The 22946-nt window shown below is 45.7% G+C and overlaps 1 protein-coding gene across 1 annotated transcript in view; it reads right to left on the bottom strand.

The window, feature by feature from the left end:
- AP3D1 (adaptor related protein complex 3 subunit delta 1) overlaps nucleotides 1–22946 on the bottom strand; it is a 3080434-nt gene that overhangs the window by 2607708 nt on the left and 449780 nt on the right. The gene's annotated exons all lie outside the window — the stretch shown is intronic.

Raw genomic sequence — 22946 nt, 5'->3', positions numbered from 1 at the left:
CTGCAGAATGCAATTACTGGTGCCAGGCACTTTGTGAAGACCCTGGGCGCAGTAGATAAGCCAAAGGGCAGTGCAGAGAATTGGTAGTGCATTGTACCAGCTTTGAATCTGAGGTATCTTCTGCAATCTTGTCTGATAGGGACATGCAGGTATGCCTCTTTGAGGTCCAAAGTAACAAGCTAAGCCTTCTTGCCCAGCATGGGAAGAAGCTGCTGAAGTGTCAACATTTTGAATTTCGGAACATCCAGGCAAATATTTAGAGTTGAAAGGTCTAGTATGGGTCTCCAGGCTTTGTCCTTTCTGGGGACCAGGAAGAGTCTTGAGTAAAATCTGTGTCCTTGTTCCTGTTGTGGTACTTTTTGAATAGCTCTCATGTCCATGAGGGCTGAAATTTGTTTTTGTGCCTCTGCCCATTGATTTTGTGGCAGGTTTGGCATTCCTTTTAGCCTTGGTAAAGTGTTAAAGTGGAACCTGTAACCTTGAGACACAATATTCAAAACCCATTTGTCTTGGGTGATTGCCAATTTTGAGAAAAAGTGCTAGTTTTCCCCCTAAGGGGACTGCCAAAAGGGAAGTGCTTGGCATACGAAGGGGGAAGTCATTAGGACTGTTTCCTGCCAGGTTGAGACCTGTCTTCACCTCCTTTTGGGGTTGAGGTACCCCACTGCCGTTGTCTGTTTGAGCCTTGGGGTTGAGATCTGCCTTCTTGGGCGTCTGTATCTCCCTCTCTGTGGCCTGTCTGACACTGGAAAGGACTAATTCTTTGCAGGCCAATTTCTGCTAAATCAAGGTGGCTGTACCTGTAAGAAATCTTTGTTTGCATAGATTTATCTTTATCCTACATTCTCTTTAACACCTCTTCTGCCTTAACACCAAACAAGGTATCATGCTGTAAAGGAGCATCCAATAATTTTGCCTTAACATGATCAGGTAAACTCTGTTCTTTTAACCAAGCATGTCTTCGAATCACAGAACCTGTAACTGCAGCTCTAGAAGAGGCCTCTAATTAATCAAAACCACATTGCAGAGTATGTTTCCGACCGGTTCAACTGCATGCAATAAATCCTGCATTTCTTTTTAGTCAGGAACTTCTGAGCTTGCAAGCATTTTCTGTTTTAACTGAGCCATTAAATATTGTTGGTGCTTAAGCATGTGAAACTGGCAATTTAAAGCCCTTACTGCTAAAGTTGCAGAAGTGTATACTTTCTTCCCCCATCTATCCACTGCTCCAGAATCTCTGTCAGAGGGGACTGGATTTTTTGCAATGGAAGCCTTAACCCCTTTGGGACCCTGGGAAATGGTTTCTGGGTCAGCAGAAGGGTTTTTAATAAAGAAACTTTTGTGAGTCAGGGACTCTATAATACCTATCTGGCTTGGCTGGTGCAGGGGCAAAGAATCAGGAGATAAGCTGGATTCAGAGAACACATCATCTACAATATCTAACACAGGCAGAATAGCCAGAGGCCTGTGCTGAGGCAACAAAAGGAAGTCCATGAGCCTTTTCTTGGATTCTGAATAATCCTGACTTTCCCAATGGAAATGCTCCCTCATGGTATGTAAAGTTTCCCCAAAAGAGTAATCCTCAGGAGGAGAGGCTGAAGGGATAGATTCTTCAGCATCAGAGTCCTCATAGGGGGGTACAGAGTATCCCTGGTCTGAAGAAGAAACAGAGGAAATGGAAACCTGGTCAGAGGAATCATAGTCTGTATCCTGCCTAGGCCTTTTCTCAGGAGGGGGATGGCAACCCCTGATTAGAGTTATGAGGTCTTTGGCCATTTTAAGCATCTGTTTCTTAGGCATGGAGGACTGTCCTGGAGAATGCTGTATTTGCTTCTTTGTCTTTAATGGTGTTTTTGTCTTGGCTGTTGCTTTAATAGTAAGTTGTGAAGGTCTCAAAACAACCTCAGAATCCGATGCCTGCTCAGCGGCTCCGGACCCATCTGAGGGATTAGTTTCCGTAGGCCCAATACCTTGAGTTTCCAGAGGCCTAGTTGTCTCCACGTGGGAGTCGGAGGCGGCCTGTTGCTCTGAGGTAGCGGGTGTCAGGGGTTGCGAAAGTGCCTCACTGAGAACCGGCGACTGGCCTAGAAGAGGCTTTGTCGTCTGTTTTGGACCTCGGATACCTGTCTTTATCCTTGTCTTTGCGGTTTTTGTGAATTGCAGTCATCGGTTGTTCCGACGGCATTGTATAATTGAACCTTCGGCCAAAGTAGTGCAAAGCAAATTCAAAACGTTGTTTTATACTGCGTTTGTTAAATCTAGCACAAAACCGGCAACTAGTGACGTCGTGGTCAGGGCCTAGTCATGGAATACAGTAAGAGTGGAAGTCCTTATGAGGTATTTGCTTCCCACAAGAAATACAATTATTAACTTTTTCTGACATCGGTCTGAGGCAAGAAAAAAGTTTCCCCAACGGGGTACTTAGCTCTTTTGAAGACTTCGGATCTGAAATTCGACTTCGAAAAATCTCAGGAGTCGGCCGACTGGCACTTGCAAACTGCTTTTGCTTCGGGCACCACGCGGCAAGAAAGACTGAAGAAAATGGAGTCAGATGCATCTTATATACCCCTGGCGCATTGACGTCAGGGAAGAAGTGACAGCAACCGACAGCGGACCAAGACTTTGGAACTCTGGCCGACTGTGGGACCGCCTGATGGCAGGATAACCCAAGTGTAATGACTGCAGCAGTGTAACACGATGAACATCTACACAAGCCCTAACACCCTCGCCCAACGGTTCCTAGAATTTATAAACTTAAATGATATGGAACAACTGGTCACCACTCCCACAAGAGGGGAAAACATATTGGACCTGGTCATCACCAACATGGGGACTCAATGTTCCACACCAGAGTAAGATCAGACTACAAATTAATCTCACTGGACATCCATATCCCGCCCCGACCCCCAGCTAAGGAAACCACGGTGAAGACTTTCTCAAAAGCAAACTTTACACTTCTCAAAACTAAAGTGGAATCCTTCAAAGCCCACGGGCCAGTGGAAAATACTGCCCAAACTGCAGAATCCTTTACAAACGCATTCTATGGACACCTACAGGAATGCATGGATCATGCTATCCCAAATAAAACCAAGACTCACTCCTCCAAAAGCAGGAGACCTGTTTGGTGGACCCCGGCCATAAATAAGCTGTACAACAGAAGGAGGAAGCTACTACATGATAGAGCAAATTTCCAAAAAGGGAAGGCATCTCTGATAAGTAGTAGCAAGAAACTACGATCCCTCATAAAATCATCTAAGGTCAGCTTTGAAAGAAAAATTGCACAAGACGCTAAAGATAATCACAAGGCCTTCTTTAGTTATGTCAGGAATCTGGGTGGCAACTCCCAGATATGCTCTGAGTTAGTGCAAAATGACAAAAAATACACTGATCCCACAGACATTGCCAACATCCTGGCAGACAGGTTCAGTGCAAACTTCTCCCCCCCTCCCCCCCCAAAAGAGCAAATGTCTATCCCAACAGAATGTAGCCTCCCTGACATCACAGATACACAGGTGAGAGCTACCCTCTCCAAAGCAAAAAACACAGCATCAATGGGACCGGACGGTGTCCCGGGCTGCGTCTTACACGAGCTCCAAGAAGAACTGAACCCCCACAAAGTCACTGTTCAATCTCAGCCTTACTACAGGATATGTACCCAAGGAATGGCATACAGCAACAGTGGTCCCACTCCACAAAGGTGGTGCCACAACAGACCCCGGAGACTATCGCCCTATAAGCCTGACCAGTCTGGTCTGCAAAGCTATGGAGCGTATCATCATGGAACTCCTAAACAAAGACATTGGGAACCTCCAGACACTGGATCCTACACAATTTGGCTTTGTTAAGGGCAGATCTTGCCTCTTGAACCTGGTCGACTTCTTTGAAAGAGTTACCAAGGCCAGAGATGAAGGGAAGGTAGTCCACACGGCCTACCTGGACCTCGCAAAAACCTTCAACACAATACCCCACTCAGGCATCATAAATGAGCTTACCAGCTTAAATATCAACCGCTATGTCACAAGATGGGTTGCAAACTGGCTCAGGGACAGGACCCACATGGTCAGAATTGCAGGTGCCATGTCAGACTCTAAACCAGTTACAAGTGGCGCCCCACAAGGCTCAGTCCTGGGACCTCTCATTCGGTATATACTTCTCTGAGATAGAGGCTAACACGGGAGGACTATTGCTGACCAAGTTCGCAGATGACTGCAAACTGGGTGCCATAATCGACTCTCCGGCTGACAAGCATCCTCCAAAAGGGTCTCTCAGAGACGGATAACTGGTGCCAGAGACATGGCCTAAAGCTAAATGCCAAAAAGTGCATAGTCATCCCCTTTGGGAAAAACCGAGTGCACACAAATTACCACATAGGTGGTAATCCATTAAGTACGGAAGTAATTAGGGATCTGGGGACCCAAGTAGATAGTAATCTCTCCTTTGACAATCACGTTGCCAAAGTGGTTAGAAAGACCTTCTATATAGCCCACCTTATCACGAAAGAGTTCACATCTAGATCAAGAGAGATCACTGTGCCCCTCTACTCATCACTCATCAGGCCCATAATTGAATACAATGCCCCATTAGGGATGTACCTTACCTGACACCTGCAGCAACTGGAGAGACCCCAAAAGTACCTCACCAAGAGGATCAAGGGACACAAACAGATGCCCTATGCAGTTCGGCTGAAGAAACTCCAGCTCTACTCAGCTGCTTACCACCTACTCAGAGGCGATCTACGCCTGACGTATAAAGCCATGTCCAATCCAGAATTAATGGACATGCTCCACCTCAGGAAATCCAAATTCCTTACAGCTACACGCTCCAGGGACTTAAGCCTCAGCACAGAAATAAACAGGACATGCTGGAAGGACACATTCATATCCGAGAGGCTCCTCTCACTCTGGAACAAAATCCCAATCCATGTTAGGCAGAGCCCCTCACTGACCCTCTTCAAGAGAAATCTTGAGTGGATGCGAGATCGTAAATTTATCCCTGGGATCGCTTCTGTGTCCATGCTAGACAGAGGCACAGTAAACTAACCTTAAAAGGGCTATCTTCTGTGACGTACTATACAGAGGCACAGTCAACCAATCTAAAAGGGTGGCGAAAGCCAAACACACTCTGGCTAGGCTTACAAATGCCTTAGGGCAGATAGCCTTGTATCAAAGTATGAACCTATGAATAACCTGGAAATCAAAACATACTTATGTACATACATAAACACAAAGTCTGCCGGCAGACACTTGGCAATCATTCAAGTCTACAAAGAGAGACACAACCTAGCAGCCTCTACTTCAAGGACCACCTTAAAAGGGTAATAGTGCCGGAAGGCCTTCACTTGCTTTAAAGCTGAATATAAGGAATAACCAAAGTACAGTTTTGTACCTACCATAAATGTAGATGTCCGATAGGTATGCATCTGCAGTCATAAGATATGGGTTGTCCTGCCTCAGGCAGCCCTTCGGTTGGCCGGATTCCAAAGTCTGGGTCTGGCCTCGGCTGATGTCGCAATTTCCCCGACGTCAGAGTGTCTGGGGTATAAAAGCATCAGCCGACGCCATTTTCCTCAGTTTTTCTTGCCCCAGATGTCAGGTGCCCTCTAGGAAGGCTAAATTTGGATAAATGCAAAAGAAAAGTTCCAAACATTTGCAAAATTATATAAATATATACATGTATATACAAACAAATACACCATAATAGATTCCCCCAGCTAGCTAAAAGAGGGGTAAGTACCCTAGGAATACCACAGAGGGGTAGGAGGGAGGGTAAACCTGACTGCAGATGCATACCTATCGAACATCTACATTTATGGTAGGTACAAAACTGTACTATGTCCTTCAAGGATGCATCTGCAGTCATAACATATGGGCAGAATACCATAGCCAATCTGGGGGAGGAGGTACTAAGAAAAGGATGGTGTAGTTAATATCCCCTGCAGGACTGCAGTAGCAAAACCTGCTCTGGATCTGGAGTATAAAGGTAGATTGTAATGTTTGGCAAATGTATGCACGGAGCTCCAAGTAGCAGCTTCTAAAATGTCCTTGGTAGCCACCCCTCGTAGGAAGGCTGTAGTGGTGGCCGTGGCCCTTGTGGAATGAGGCCTGATGTTTGCAGGAACTGCCTTTCCATGAAAGGAGTAACAAAATCGAATGCAATTTCCTATCCATTTTGAAATTGTCTGTTTGGAAATTGCTTTTCCTTGCACCCCGGTAGCATATGCTACAAATAGTTGGTCGGTCTTTCTGCTAGTTTTAATTCGGTCCAAGTAGTAGCGTAGTTGTCTGTGTATATCCAGGGTGTGCAGAAGTTTTTCCCCTCTATTCTGTGGATTTGGGAAAAAAGTAGGCAAGTGAATAGCTTGGTTCAAGGATACCCTAGATACCACCTTTGGCATAAAAGTAGGATTGGTTCTTAGTGAAACTCTGTCCTGATGGAAGATAAGAAATGGCTGTAATGCCATTAATGCTTGTAACTCAGATACTCTTCTTGCTGAAGTTATTGCCAGAAGGAATGCAGTTTTCCAAGACAGAAACTGTAGATCCGCTGATGCTGCTGGTTCAAAAGGAGGAAGTGTTAGTTTCTCCAACACAAAGTTGAGATCCCAAGCGGGTAGAGGGGGTTTTCTTGGAGGTTTAATATTTTTGATCCCTCTCAGAAATTGCCTGAGGAGAGGGTGTGAGAAGATAGCTGGATCCACATTGTATTATGCTGAAATTGCTGAGGCATGAATCTTAATGGAAGAATAGGACAGGCCATTGTGGAACAATTCTGCTAAGTATTCCAGAATATGTGTCATGCTTGCCACTGTCACATCTGAGCCTTTTGATGTGTTCCAAATGAGAAATCTTTTCCATTTAGCTGAGTATATCTTCCTTGTGGAAGGCCGGCGAGCTTCCAAGATGATGTCCTTCACTCTCTGTGATAAAACATTTTGTTTGGGATTTAAGGAATTCTCCAGGCAGTTAGCGGCAATGTTTTCAAGTTGGGATGCATGATCATGAAATTGTTCTGCGTTAGAAGAAGAGGCCATAGGGGGAGAGGCCATGGTTTTGTCTGTGTCATGCTTCTCAATAATGGATACCAGTGTTGCCTTGGCCAGTCTGGAGCTATCAGAATCACTCTTGGCTGCTCCTCCCTGATCTTCAGTAGAACCTTGTACATTAATGGGAGAGGTGGGAAGGCATATACTGTTAGAGCTTTCCAGCTGAAAGAGAGAGAGTCCACCCTCCAAGCTTGTGGGTGGTATGTCCTTGAGCAGAATGTCTTCAGTTGATGGTTGAGGGGGGATGCGAACAGATCTATCTCCGGCATTCCCCATGCCTTTGCTATGAGTTGGAAGATGTCTGGGTGCAGCATCCATTCGTGTGCATCCATGGTAGTTCTGCTTAAGCTGTCTGCCGGTGTATTCTCTTTTCCTGGCACAAACTGGGACTGTAGTTGGATATTGAGGTTCAGGCATAGTTCCCATAGATTCATAGCCAGCCGGCAGAGAGGGTAGGAGTGTGTGCCTCCCTTCTTATGTACCACATGACCGTGGTGTTGTCTGTCCTTATTAACAGGTGGCCTTGATGAAGGAAGGGTTAGAAAGCCTCGATTGCATGCATCACTGCCAGCATTTCCTTTTGGTTTATGTGCATGCGTAGTTGACCTTGAGACCATAGGCCTTGGATACATTTGCCCTCCATGTGTGCTCCCCATCCTCGGTCTGAAGCGTCCGTGGTGATGGTTTGTTTTGTTTTTGGTTTGTTAAAAGGCAATCCTCTGTTGGACTGGCAGGCCTGAGCCCACCACAGAAATTCCTTTTGAAGGCAAGGAATTATTGGTATCAAAGTTTCTAAACTGTGACTGTGTTGAGACCATACACTCCTTAGGTACCATTGTAATTTTCTCATATGCAGCTTGGCCTGTGGTATCAGAATTATGCAGGATGCAATGTAACCCAGGGCCTGCAGGACTTTCCTTGCAGTAAGCTGAGTTTGTCTTGTCAGAATCATGAAGTAATCTGGAAGTTGTTTTTGTTTTTCTTCTGTGAGAAAGGCCATTTGGGTGGTTGTGTCCAGATCTGCACCCAAAAAGGTTATTCTTTGGGATGGCACAATTCTTGACTTTTGGATGTTGACTGTGTATCCCAAGGTCTGTAGCAGGTGTATGGCATAGGCCAAGTCCTTTATCAAATTTCCCTTGTTGTCCGCTTGTATAAGGCAGTCGTCCAGGTATGGGTAGATCTGAATCCCCTGAAGTCTGCAGTGTGCAATTACTGATGCCAGGCATTTCGTGAATACTCTGGGCGCAGTAGATAAGCCAAAAGGCAATGCTGAGAATTGATAATGCTCTGATCCTGCAAGAAATCTGAGGTGTCTTCTGCAACTTGGTCGAATAGGGACGTGCAGGTATACCTCCTTGAGATCTAGAGTCACCAGCCAAGACTCCTTGCCCAACATGGGAAGAAGTTGCTGTAGGGTCAGCATCTTGAATTTTGGCACAATGAGGTAAGTATTCAGTGCGGACAGGTCGAGAATAGGCCTCCATTGTTTTTCTTTTCTTGGTACAAGGAATAGTCTGGAGTAAAATCATTGGCCTTGTTCCGATAGTGGCACCTTTTCTATAGCTTTCATGTGAAGCAAGTTTTTGATCTGCCTTAAAGCCTCTGCCCTCTGATTTGGTGGCAGGTTTGGCATTCCGTTTCTTTTTGGCAAAGTGTGGAAGTGGAACCTGTATCCTTTGTCTATTATTTGCAGTGTCCATGTATCCCTTGTAATATAATGCCAGTTTTTTGAGAATAAAGCCAGCTTTCCGCCCAAGGGAGCTTCCAGTTGATCCCTGGTAGGCGGAATCAGAGTAAAGTCATTGAGCCTGTCCTGGTGTAGAAGTTGTTGTTGCTGCTGTTGCACTACTCCTCTGGTTGGCAGGCTGCCACTGACGGCCTCTGTAGGAGCCCTTAAATTGGCCTCTGCCTCTAGGGCGCCTGTTCCTGCCTCTCTGGGCTCTGTCCGAGTCTGGAAAGGACCAATTCTTAGTAGGCCAGTTTCTGCTGAATCTCGGTGGTTGTACTTGCAGGAAATCCTTAACTGTTTGCAGAGATTTTGCCTTTTCTTCAAACTTTTTTAAGACCTTCTGAGCAGAGGAGCCAAATAAATTTTGTTTCTCCATTGGAGCATCCAGGAGTTTAGCTTTAACATGGTCTGGCAAAGATTGTTCCTTCAGCCAGGCATGCCTACGAATGACTGCCCCAGTCATAGCTGACCTAAATGAAGCCTCCAATGCATCATAGCCACATTTTAAGAAATGATTACTAACCTGCTGTGAGTTGTGTACCAAATCCTGAAGGGATTTACGGTCAAGGGGTTCAGGAGAAGAAAGTTTCTTATTCAGTTCATCTAACAAATACTCTTGGTACTGTATCATATGAAATTGACAATTCAATGCCCTGACAGAAAGAGTTGCAGAAGTATATATATTCTTTCCCCATCTCTCTAAAGCTCTAGACTCTCTTTCAGAGGGTAGAGGCTTTTTGGCAGTAGCGGCCGCAACCCCTTTAGGGCCCTGAGAAATAGTTTCTGGGTCGGCAGAATGGGCTTTATACAGATGGAAATGAGAATCCGGGACCCTGTAGTATCTGTCAGGTTTGGCAGGGGCCGGAGGAAGAGTATCAGGGGCTGTACTGACATCATTGTACACATCATCAATTACATTCAAAACAGGAGGTATAGCTAAGGGCCTATGTTGAGGCAAATGTAAAAAGGTCCTTAATCTTTTTCTAGAATCAGAGAATTCCTGACCTTGCCATTGAAAATGCTCTCTCATGGAGTGTAAAGTCTCACCAAAGGAAAACTCTTCAGGAGGGAAGGCCGAAGGAATAGATTTTTCAGCATCAGAATCCTCGTAGGGCGAATAAGCCTCCTCCTGGTGGTCTGACAACTCAGATCCTTGCGTGGACTCATCCGAAGAGTGTGGGTCAGAGGGGTCCATCCTGGGCCTTTTGTCTGGTGGAGGGTGAGAGGCCCTGTCTGGGTGAGGTTGTGAACCTCTAATTAAAGAAATAAGGTCCTCTGTAAGGCTGAGGATCTGAGAACTAGAGGAATGCCTTTGGGAGGTAGTCTTGAGAGGCAAAGCTTTAGAAAGTTTAGCAGCTTTAAGCCCTAGAAAAACCCTTAATGGACATGGAAGCAGTGGGGACTAGCTGCCCCACATGCAGGAGTAGAAATGTCCAAAGGTATGGTGTCGGACATTTCCTGGACACTGGTTTTGGTAGGTAGCTCGGTAGCCGACTCAGCCGGGGCCTCTCGGGCCGCGGTTGAATGGATTCGGAAGAAGGAATCTCCGAGGACTCGGTTTCGGCCAAAACCGAGACACTCGCGGTAGGCCTTACCGTGGTTTCAGCCGAAACCGCGGGCCGCGAGTGTCAGTCCTTGTCCTTCCGTTTTTTCACCAAATGCGAAGTCGGAGTCTCCGACGGCATTTTATATGCAAAACTGGCCCCAAAAAATTCCTCTGCAAACTCCGACCGACGTCTAAGAGTTCGTCGGTTGAAGGAAGCACAGGCTGAACAGGCCGATACGTCGTGGTCTGGGCCTAAGCAAGGAAGGCAGTAGGAATGGAAATCCTTATGAGGTATTTGTTTCCCACAAGTTAAACAATTATTTACTTTGTCTGACATCGGCTGAGGCAAGAAAGAGTCCCCAACGGGGTACTTGGCTTTTTCGAAGTCTTCGGTAGCTGAATTCACTGGATCTGACCGACCGGCACTTGCGAACAGCTTCTGCTTCGGGCACCGTGCGGCAAGAAAGACTGGGGAAAATGGCGTCGGCTGATGCTTTTATACCCCAGACGCTCTGACGTTGGGGAAAGTGCGACATCAGCCGAGGCCAGACCCAGACTTTGGAATCCGGCCGACCGAAGGGCTGCCTGAGGCAGGACAACCCATATGTTATGACTGCAGATGCATCCTTGAAGGACATCTGGCATGCTAGGGACCCTATCTGTCAACATGGTTTTCCCTTCTAACCCACAAAGAGATACCTCAGAGGAAAGTACAGTTTTGTACCTACCATAAATGTAGATGTTCGAGTGCTAACACAGCTGCAGTAATCACATATGGGTTCTCTGCCGTCAGGCGGGTCCTCGGCCGGCCGAATTCCAAAGTCTTGGTCCGGCGTCGGTTGTTGTCACTTTCTTTCCTGACGTCAGTGTGACAGGGGTATATAAGACACAGCCGACGCCATATTCTTCAGTCTTTCTTGCTCCAGATGTCAGGTGCCCCCAAAAGGAAGGCAATACATAAATTATATATGTATATATATATATATATATATATATATATATATATATATATATATATATAAAATATAAATATACTCAAGCAATGCAATGTAATCAAAAAACAGTAGTTGCAAGCAAATACACCATAGGAGGATAACCCAAAATAGGTTGTATGAGGAGGTGTTAGCCACTAGACCTTTACCTAGAGGGGAAGGAGGGAGGGAAACCTGGACTGCAGCTGTATTAGCACTCGAACATCTACATTTATGGTAGGTACAAAACTGTACTATGTTCATCGTGCATACAGCTGCAGTAATCACAGATGGGTAGAATCCCAAAGCTACGCACAGGGTGGTGGGCACTAGGAGGAACTGGGATGAGCCAGAATGCCCTGCAATACAGCAGTAGCAAAGCCTGCTCTTGTTTTGGAATATAAAGGCAGGTGGTAGTGTCTTGTGAAGGTATGTACAGAACTCCAAGTGGCTGCCTCCAAAATATCTTTGGTAGGAACTCCTCTGAGGAAGGCTGTAGAGGTAGCTGTGGCCCTGGTGGAATGGGGTCTGATGCCTATAGGGACAGATTTCTCGTGATAGGAGTAACAAAATCGTATGCAGTGGCCTATCCATTTTGAAATTGTCTGTTTGGTAACAGGTTTCCCTTGAGCTCCTACAGCATAGGACACAAAAAGTTGTTCTGATTTCCTGTAAGGCTTTGTTCTGTCCAAATAATAACGTAGCTGTCTATGGATGTCTAAGGAATCTAGCAGCCTTTCCCCTTTGTTTTGAGGATTGGGGTAAAAGGTAGATAAGTGTATGGCTTGATTTAAAGCTACCCTGGATACCACTTTAGGCATAAATGAGGGGTTGGTTCGAAGGGAAACCCTGTCCTGATGGAAGATGAGAAAGGGCTGCACAGCGATGAGGGCTTGTAGTTCCAAAACCCTACGAGCTGAGGTAATGGCCAGAAGGAAAGCTGTTTTCCAGGACAAATATTGCAAATCTGTTGAGGCAGCTGGTTCAAAGGGAGGCAGAGTTAATTTTTCTAGAATGTAATTAAGATCCCAGGCTGGCACTGGTTGTTTCCTTGTTGGTCTTATATTCTTAGCCCCTCTGAGGAATTGTCTTAAAAGTGGGTGAGAGAATAAAGGTGGATCCGTGTTGAATTCTGCAGAAATGGCTGAGGCATGGATTTTTATGGAGGAAAATGAAAGTCCACTGTTCAGCAGCTCAGCTAGATACTGTAACACCTGAGGCAAATTCAGTTTTCTAGGGTCCTGGCCTTTTTTCTCATTCCAAGAACAAAAGCGCTTCCATTAAGCGGAGTAAGTCTTTCTAGTAGATGGCCTTCTGGCCTCCAGAATGACATCCTGCACCTCTTTGGACAGTAGGGTCTGTTGTGGTGTTAAGGAATTTTCCATGCAGTGAGATTGAGTGTTTTCAGCTGACTGTGCAGAGTTTTGTAGCTGTGCTGAGTCAGCAGAAGAGGCATTAGAGGTAGAGGCCAGGGAGGAGTATCCATTAGGCTCCTTAGGAGTGGGTACCAGTGCTGTCTTGGCCAGTCTGGAGCAATCAGTATCATCTTCGGTCTGTCTGCTCTTGCTTTCAAGAGCACCTTGGGCAGAAGAGGTAGAGGTGGGAAAGCGTACACTGTGTCCATGTTGTCCAACTGAATAAAAGGGCGTCCACTATCCAGGCCTTTGGATGAAAGGTCCTTGAACAAAACTTCTCCAATTGATTCCTGTGGGAGGCGAAGAGATCTATGTCTGGCCTTCCCCACGCTTGGATTATCTTTGTAAACACTTGAGGATGCAACTTCCATTCGTGTGGATCTGTCATATTTCTGCTTAGATTGTCTGCCAGTGTGTTTTCCAAACCTGGCAAGTACTGTGCTTGAAGTTCGATTTGCCATTCCAGAGCCAAGTTCCAAAGTGTCATGGCTAGTCTGCACAGGGGGTATGAATGTGTTCCTCCTTGTTTGTTTATGTACCACATATTACTGTGGTGTTGTCTGTTCTTATCAATAATTGTCCTGGACGCAGGAGGTCCTTGAAAGCTGTAATTGCATGTATCACTGCTAGCATTTCTTTTTGATTGATGTGAAGGTGCTTTTCCTTTTGGGACCATTTGCCCTGAATGCACCTGTCTGTCATGTGCGCCCCCCAGGCGTAATCTGAGGCGTCTGTTGTGATGACTTGATATGCTTGAGGCTTGCAGAATGGGAGACCTGTGTTTGTTTGACATGCTTGGGCCCACCATAGAAATTTCTTTTGCAAACATGGAATTATTGGTATTATTGTTTCCAAATTGTGGCTGTGTTGAGACCATAGGTTTTTTAGGTACCATTGAAGTTTTCTCATATGCAACTTTGCACATGGGATTAAAAGAATGCAAGATGCCATGAAACCCAGAGCCTGCAGGATTTTCCTTGCAGTAAGCCTGGTACAATTTGCTAGTATTTTGAAGTACTGAGTTAGCTGCCCCTGTTTTTCTGGCGTAAGATAGGCCATCTGGGTGTTTGTGTTCAAGTTGGCACCCAGGAAAGTTATTTTCTGAGATGGTATTAGCCTGGATTTCTCTTTGATGATTGTGTATCCCAGAGAATTCAGTAACCGTGTTGCATAAGCCAGATGTTCCAGAAGTGTGTGCTTGCTGTCCGCTTGGATCAGGCAGTCGTCCAAATAATGGTAAATTTGTATCCCTTGAAGTCTGCAGTAAGCAATTACTGATGCCAGGCATTTCGTGAATACTCTGGGTGCAGTAGATAAGCCAAAGGGCAATGCAGAGAATTGATAGTGGATTGAACCTGCAAGAAATCTGAGGTATCTTCTGCAGCTTTGTCTGATTGGGACATGCAGGTATGCCTCCTTGAGGTCCAATGTTACCAGCCAAAACTCCTTGCCCAGCATGGGAAGAAGCTGCTGTAATGTGAGCATCTTGAATTTTGGTACTAGTAGAAATGTATTTAGGATGGATAAGTCCAAAATGGGTCTCCAGTCGGTTCCTTTTCTTGGTACCAGAAATAGTCTGGAATAAAAACCTTGACCTTGTTCTTGAGTAGGTACCCCTTGAATAGCTTTCACGTCCATTAGTTTTGAAATTTGTATTTGCGCCTCTGCCCTTTGATTGTGTGGCAGGTTTGGCATGCCTCTCATTTTTGGAAGAGTGTGAAAATGAAATCTGTAGCCTCTGTTTACAATGTCCAGGATCCATTTGTCTGTTGTGATCATATGCCAATTTCTTGTAAATAATGTCAGCTTTCCTCCTAAGGGAGCTGCCAGCTGAGACTTGCTTGGCATGAAAAGGAGGAAGTCATTGGGTTTGTTTTCTGTATTGCTGAGCACCGTCTTCGCCACCTCTTGGTGCTGGAGTTTGCCATTGTCTGCCTCTGTATGATCCTTGAGATTGTCCTCTGCCCCTTGTGCGCCTGTATCTACCTCTTTGGGGCTTGTCCGTGGCTGGAAAGGACCAGTTTTTTGAGGGCCAATTTCTGCTAAAACGAGGTGGTTGTACCTGTAGAAAAGCCTTGACAGTTTGCATAGATTTAGCTTTTTCTTCCATTTTCCGTAGTATCTCCTCAGCATTAGTACCAAATAGCACATCCTTTTGTAAAGGAGCATCCAGTAGTTTAGCTTCAACATGATCAGGCAAGCTTTGTTCCCTAAGCCAGGCATGTCTACGGATGACTGATCCTGTGACAGCGGCTCTACTTGAGGCCTCTAAGGCATCATAGCCACATTGTAAGGTGTGTTTACCCACTTGTTCTGCACTATGCATCATATCCTGCAATTCCTTCAAATCTGGTTGTTCAGGTTGAGACATTTTGTTTCTTAACTGTGATAACAGAAACTGCTGATATTTAAGCATATGGAACGGACAATTTAAGGCCCTCATGGCTAGGGTGGGCAAGGTGTATACCTTTTTTCCCCACCTTTCTAAGGATCTAGATTCTCTTTCGGGAGGAAGTGGATTCTTGGCAGCAGAGGCCTTCATTCCCTTGGGGCCTTGAGAAATGGTTTCAGGGTCAGAATTATGGCTTTTGAAAAGAAATTGGTGAGAGTTAGGAACTCTGTAGTACCTATCAGGTTTGACTGGGGCAGGAGGCAGGGAATCCGGATTAATACAAGCCTCCGTGTAAACATAATCAAGTATGTCCAGGACAGGAGGTATAGCCAGAGGTCTGTGTTGAGGTAACAAAAGAAATTCCCTAAGCCTTTTCTTGGAATCAGAAAAGTCTTGGCCTTCCCAATGGAAGTGCTCCCTCAGGGTGTGCAAAGTTTCCCCAAAAGAAAAATCCTCTGGGGGAGATACAGAAGGAATGGACTGTTCTGCATCAGAATCTTCATAAGGGGAGTACAAGTGTTCCTCTACATCAGAATGTTCTGAGAAAATGGAGCCCTGTTCAGAAGAGGGAGAATCCTCCTCCACTCTGGGTCTCTTGTCTGGAGGGGGTTGGGAACCCCTGATAAGGGTAATTAAATCCTCAGCCATTTTAAGCATCTGCTTTTTAAGCATGGGGCCTGGGGATGGGCCCTGTGCAACAGGCCTCTTGGGATGCATGGCTGATTTGGACTTAGTAAAGGCCTTAATGGAAAAGGAAGAAGAGGGTCTAAATACACCCTGGGTGGAAGTGGACCTGTCCACATTAGGAGGCTCTACACTCTCAGTGGCTTCAGTGGTTGTAGACTGAGTAAGGGCCGAGGTACCTGCGGTCTCGGTTACAGAAGACACCGCCAAGGAAGTGTCGTCGGTAGTCAGGGACTGCAAAGGCGTCTCGCTGAGTACCGGACCACGTGCAGCCGGTTTTGGCGTGGTGTCGGTGGAGACCGCGGGCCTCGCGTGTCGGTCCTTCGCCTTGCGTTTTTTGGACAAAACGGTAGTCGGAGTCTCCGACGACATTTTATAATCAAAGGCTTTACCAAAATAATGTTGGGCGAACTCCGCCCGATGCTTAATAGTGCATTTATTGAAAGTAGCGCAAAAGCGACAGCCCGAGACGTCGTGGTCTGGGCCTAAACAAGGTATGCAAAGGGAAGGAAATCCTTATGCGGTATTTGCTTCCCACAAGAAATACAATTGTTAACTTTGTCTGACATCGGTCTGAGGCAAGAAAAGTTTCCCCAACGGGGTACTTAGTTTTAAAGAAGACTTCGGTTTCCAATTTTTCGTAAATTCAGGAGCTGGCCGACCGGCACTTGCGAACTGCTTCTGCTTCGGGTACCGCGCGGCAAAAAAGACTGGAGAATATGGCATTGGCTGTGTCTTATATACCCCTGCCGCACTGACGTCAGGAAAGAAAGCGACAACAACCGACGCCGGACCAAGACTTTGGAATTCGGCCGACCGAGGACCCGCCTGACGGCAGAGAACCCATATGTGATTACTGCAGCTGTATGCACGATGAACATCAGACTCTGCACTCCCATTGAAATCCAAATGCCTGGTTGCACAAAAACTTGCAAAGGCATGGTGGTCAACATGTGGCCATGATGTGCTAGGTGTTGGGCTCAAAATGTGAAAAGGCATGTGCCAGGTCTAGGGCAGGCTCCTAACCAAAGTCCATAAAGGTAATGCACCATATCAGCAAAGTACAGCTGTGTACCTACCATAAATATAGATGTTCGAGTGTATTCACTGTTGCAGTCATTACACTTGGGTTATCCTGCTGGCAGGCGACCCATAGTCGGCCCGAGTTCCAAAGTCTTGGTCCGGCGTCAGTTGCTGTCGCCTCTTCCCTGATGTCAGCGCGCCAGGGGTATAAAAGTTGCAACCAACGCCATTTTCTTCAGTTTTTCTTGCCCCAGATGTCAGCTGCCCCCAGATATGAAGGCTGTAAAGATAAAAATATGCCAAACAACCATGCATATATCACTAAAAACATTTTCTTCTTCTAAAAGCAAATACACCACATAGGTTGTATAGAGTTGAGAAGTACAGAGTAGTCCCAGCAAAGAGGGGGATGGAGGGTGGGTAACCAGGACTGCAACTGTGAATACACTCGAACATCTACATTTATGGTAGGTACACAACTGTACTATGTTCATCGTGTTTCACTGTTGCAGTCATTACACTTGGGTAGAATCCCAAAGCTGAGGTAGGGTGACTGGGTCTAAATTGGATTTGGTGAGGCTAACAAGCCCAGCAGAACTGCATTGGCAAAGCCTGCTCTGGATTTGGAGTAGAGAGGTAGGTGGTAGTGCTTGGTAAAAGTGTGCACTGAGCTCCAGGTTGCAGCTTCTAAAATGTCTTTGGTTGGTACTCCTCTGAGGAAAGCTGCTGAAGTGGCTGCTGCTCTGGTAGAATGAGGCCTAACGCCCTTAGGCGCTGATTTGCCATGTTGTGCAAAACAGAAGCGGATGCAGTGTCCTATCCATTTTGAGATTGTCTGCTTTGTAATAGGTTTTCCTTGTGATCCTGCAGCATATGCTACAAAGAGTTGCTCAGTTTTTCTGAAAGCTTTTGTTTTGTCCAAGTAAAATCTTAGCTGCCTGTGCATATCCAAAGAGTGCAGAAGTCTTTCCCCTTTATTCTGGGGATTTGGGTAGAAAGTAGGCAAATGAATAGTTCGGTTTAAGGCCACGTTGGAGACCACTTTTGGCATGAATGTTGGGTTCGTCCTTAGAGAAACCCTGTCCTGGTGAAAAATGAGGAAAGGTTCCACAGCCATCAATGCCTGTAACTCTGAAACTCTTCTTGCTGAAGTTACTGCTAGGAGCAGAGCAGTTTTCCATGACAAGAATTTTAGATCAGCTGTGCTGGCTGGTTCAAAAGGAGGCAGTGTTAGTTTTTCTAAAACAAAGTTGAGGTCCCAAGTAGGCACTGGTGCTCTCCTAGGGGGTCTTATATTCTTTGCCCCTCTGAGGTACTGTCGTAGTACAGGATGTGAAAAAACAGGAGGATCCATATTGTAATGAGCTGAAATGGCAGAGGCATGGATGTTAACAGAAGAAAAAGATAGGCCTTTGTTCAACATCTGAGTCAGGTATTGTAAAATCTGAGGCATATTAGGGACCAGTGGGTGGAGCCCTTGTGCCTGGTTCCAAGCACAGAATCTCTTCCATTTTTCTGCATAAGATTTCCTAGTGCTGGGTCTCCTGGCTTCCAAAATTACATCCATAACAGCTTTAGAGAGAGGTGCAGTCTGAGTGGCTACATTATCTGCCATGCTGCAAGGTTTAAGGTTCTGAGTTGACTGTGCAGAATCTGATTATTTTGCTGTATCAGAAGATGAGGGATTTGAGGCAGAGGCCAAGGTGGGCCTTGGAACAAAATCTTTAGGACTGGGTACCAGTGCTGGCGTGGCCAGTCTGGTGCAATCAGGATCATTTTTGGCCTCTCGTCTGACTTTTAGAAGCACCTTGGTGAGAAGAGGCATCGGAGGGAAGGCATAGACTGTCAGGTATTTCCAGTTGAAAGACAGAGCATCCACTTTCCATGCTTGAGAGTGATAAGTCCTTGTGCAAAATTTCTGTAATTGGCAATTGTGAGGGGAGGCAAATAGATCTATGCCTGGGCATCCCCATTTCTTGTTATCATGTTGAACACTTGTGGATTTAGCTTCCATTTGTGAGGATCCATGAGATTTCTGCTTAGTTCGTCTGCCAGTGTATTTTTTGTTCCTGGCAGGAATTGTGCTTGCAGATGTACCTGGTAAGTCAGTGTTGTGTTCCACAAAGTCATGGCTTGTCTGCATAGGGGGTAGGAATGTGTGCCCCCTTACTTGTTTATTTACCACATAACTGTGGTATTGTCCGTCTTTATTAATAATTGTCCTGGATGTATTAGGTCCTTGAAGACAGTCAGGGCATTCTGTACAGCTAGCATTTCTTTTCGATTGATGTGAAGATGCATTTGTTCCTTGGGCCACGTGCCCTGAATACATTTTCCTGCCATATGTGCTCCCCAGGTGTAATCTGATGCATCCGTTGTTACTGTCTGCCTGGCTGTAGGTAAGGTGAAAGGCTGTCCCTTGTGATGACAGGCCTGGGACCACCATCGAAACTCCTGTTGTAGGCAGGGAATCAAGGTTATGATTGTCTCTAGGCTGTGACAATGCTGAGTCCAAACACTATTTTTAGATACCAGTGTAGTTTCCTCATATGCAGTTTGGCATATGGAATTAGTAGAATGCAAGATGCCATGAAACCCAGGGCCTGCAGAATTTTTCTTGCAGGGAGCTGGGTCTTTGTTGCCATCATTTGAAAGTAATGAGTCAGTTGCCTTTGTTTGTCTGGCGTGAGATAAGCCATCTGGGTAGTTGTATTTAAGCTTGCACCCAGGAATATTATCTCTTGAGAGGGCACTAGTTTTGATTTATTTTCGTTTCCTGTGTACCCTAGGCAAATTAGTAATCTTTTTACAAACTCCGGGTGCTTTAAAAGAATGTCCTTGCTCTCTGCTTGAATAAAGCAGTCGTCCAAGTAGGGATATATTTGAATTCCTTTTTGTCTTCAAAATGCAATTACTGGTGCCAGGCATTTTGTGAAGACCCTGGGCGCAGTAGGCAAGCCAAAGGGCAGTGCACAGAATTGGTAGTGCATTGAGCCTGCTATAAATCTGAGGTATCTTCTGCACGATTGTCTGATTGAGACATGCAGGTATGCCTCCTTAAGATCCAAAGTAACTAGCCAAGCCTCTTTGCCCAGCATGGGCAAGAGTTGTTGTAGTGTTAACATTTTGAATTTTGGAACATCCAGGAAAGTATTTAGGACTGACAGTACTGGTCTCCATGCTTTGTCCTTTCTGGGTACTAGGAAAAGTCTTGAGTAAAATCCTTGGCCCTGTTCTTCTTGTGGAACATTTTGAATAGCTCCCATACCCATAAGAGTTGCAATCTGTTTTTGTGTCTCTGCTCATTGGTTTGATGGCAGGTTTGGCATACATTTAGGTTTTGGAAGCGTGTGGAAGTGGAACCTGTACCCTTGAGAAACTATATTCAACACCCATTGGTCTTGGGTGATCATGTGCCAGTTTTTTGAGAAAAGTGCTAGCTTTCCCCCTAGGGGTGCTGTCAACTGGTAAGAGCTTGGTATTTGCAGAGGGAAGTCATTGTGACTGTTTCCTATAAGGTTGTGATTTGTCTTCTCCTCCTTTGGGGGCTGAAGCACCCCATTGTTTAGGTCTGTAGGAGCCTTGGGGCTGAGACCTGCCTCTTGGGCGTCTGTATCTGCCTCTTTGTGGCCTGTCTGACACAGGAAAGGACCAATTTTTTTGAAGGCCAGTTACTGCTAAATCTAGGTGGTTGAACCTGTAAGAAATCTTTCACAGTTTGCATTATCTTTGCTTTATCCTCCATTTTCTTTAAAATCTCTTCTGCCTTAACACCAAACAAGGTATCATGCTGTAGTGGAGTATCCAATAATTTCATTTTCACATGGTCAGGTAAACTTTGTTCTTTCAACCAAGCATGTCTTTGAATAACTGAGCCTGTAACTGCGGCTCTACAAGAAGCCTGTAATGAATCAAAATCACAATGCAGAGTCTGCTTTCCCACTTGTTCAACTGCATGCAATAAATCCTGGATTTCTTTACAGTCAGGACCTCCTGTATTTGTAACCATTTTCTGCTTTAACAATGACATGAGATACTGCTGATATTTAAGCATGTGAAACTGTTTAAAGCTCTTACTGATAAAGTAGCAGAAGTGCAAACTTTTTTCCCCATCTGTCCAGAGCTCTGGAATCCCTATCTGAGGGGACAGGATTTTTGGCAGTGGAAGCTTTATCCCCTTCTGGACACTGAGAAATAGTTTCTGGGTCCGCAGCGGGGGTTTTGTAAAGAAATTTATGAGAGTCAGGGACCCTGTAGTACCTGTCTGGCTTTACTGGTGCAGGGGTTAAAGAATCTGGGGACAGACTGGATTCAGAAAAAACATCATCAACAATATCAAGCACAGGGGGGATACCAGGGGCCTGTGTTGAGGCAATAGAAGGAAATCTCTGAGCCTTTTCTTGGATTCTGAGCAATCCTGGCTCTCCCAATGGAAATGCTCCCTCATGGTGTGCAGGGTTTCCCCAAAAGAGTATTCCTCAGGCGGTGAGGCTGAAGGAATGGACTCTTCAGCATCAGAGTCCTCATAGGGAGGGAGAGAATAGCCCTGGTCAGATGAAGAATCAGAAGAAATGGAAACCTGATCAGAGGAATCATAATCAGTGTCTTGCCTAGGCCTTTTGTCAGGAGGGGGAATGGGAACCCCTGATCAAAGTAATTAGGTCTTCGGCCATTTTGAGCATCTGTTTCTTAGGCATAGAAGTCTGTCCTGGAGAATGCTGTACTGGTTTCCTTGCCTTTAAAACTGTTTTAGACTTTGTCTTGGATGCTGAAGTAGGCTTTATATAAAGTTGTGGAGGTCTGAAGACACCCTCAGAAGCCGATGCCTGCTCAGTGGCTCCGGACCCACCTGAGGGATTAATTTCCGAAGGGCCAATACCTTGAGTATCCAGAGGCCTAGCTGTCTCCACGTGGGAGTCAGAGGCGGCCTGTGGCTCTGAGGTAGCGGGAGTCAGGGGCTGTGAAAGTGCCTCACTGAGCACCGGCGAACCAGCGACTGGCCTAGAAGAGGCTTCGCCGGTTTTGGACCTCGAATGCTTGTACTTGTCTTTATCCTTGCGGTTTTTATGAATTCCGGTCATCGGTTGTTCCGACGGCATTATGTAGTTAAACCTTCTGCCAAAATAATGAAAAGTAAAATCGTACCAACGCTTAATAGTGCGTTGGTTAAATATAGCACAAAACCGACAACTAGCAACATTGTGGTCAGGGCCTAGGCAAGGAATACAGTAAGAATGAAAATCCTTATGAGATATTTGCTTCCTACAAGAAATACAATTGTTAACTTTTTCTGACATCGGTCTGGAGCAAGAAAAAAGTTTCCCCAACGGAGTACTAAGCTTTACTGAAGACTTCGGATCTCAAATTCAATTTCGAAAATCTCAGGAGTCGGCCGGCACTTGCAAACTGCTTTTGCTTCAGGCACCGTGCGGCAAGAAAGATTGAAGAAAATGGCGTCGGCTGCATCTTTTATACCCCTGGCGCACTGACGTCAGGAAGAGGCGACAGCAACCGACGCCCGACCCGGACTTTGCAATTCAGACCGACTGTGGGTAGCCTGCCAGTAGGATAACCACAGTGTAATGACTGCAACAGTGAAACACGATGAACATCTGACAGTGCATGTAGCCTGCTCTGAAGCGTAGGTATTTTCTGCAAGATTCCCTTATTCGGATGTGCAGGTAAGCCTCCTTTAAGCCCAATGTTGCCAACCAGGCATTTTTGTGATTACTAAAAAGATGTTTAAGATAGACAGGTCCAGGATAAGATGCCAGGAGTTGCCTTTTCTGGGTACCAGGAAAAGTCTTGAGTAAAAACCTTGTTCCCAGTCCACTTCTGGGACAGGCTGAACAGGAGAGAGAGAACCTGCTGTTGAGCCACTGCCCATTAATTTGGGGGTAGGTCTAGCCAACTGTTTGGGGTTGGGAAGGTGTGGAAGTAGAATCTGTATCCTTGGGAAACTATATTTAAAACCCATTTGTCCTGGGTAATGAGTTCCCATTTTTTTGCATGCAGGGCGATCTTTCCCCCTAAAGGAGCAGTCAGTTGAGCAGGGCTTGGAAGGTTTAAAGTTAAGTCATTGTGACAGTTTATCATAGGGGGTGTCTTAACACTTCCAGCTTTGGAAGTGGGAGCCCCCCA

The sequence above is a fragment of the Protopterus annectens genome, chromosome 13.part0, assembly GCF_019279795.1.
Source record: "Protopterus annectens isolate FY-2018-M chromosome 13.part0, PAN1.0, whole genome shotgun sequence".
NCBI classification, from domain to species: Eukaryota; Metazoa; Chordata; order Ceratodontiformes; family Protopteridae; genus Protopterus; species Protopterus annectens.
This window is presented reverse-complemented; position numbering and strand designations above follow the sequence as displayed.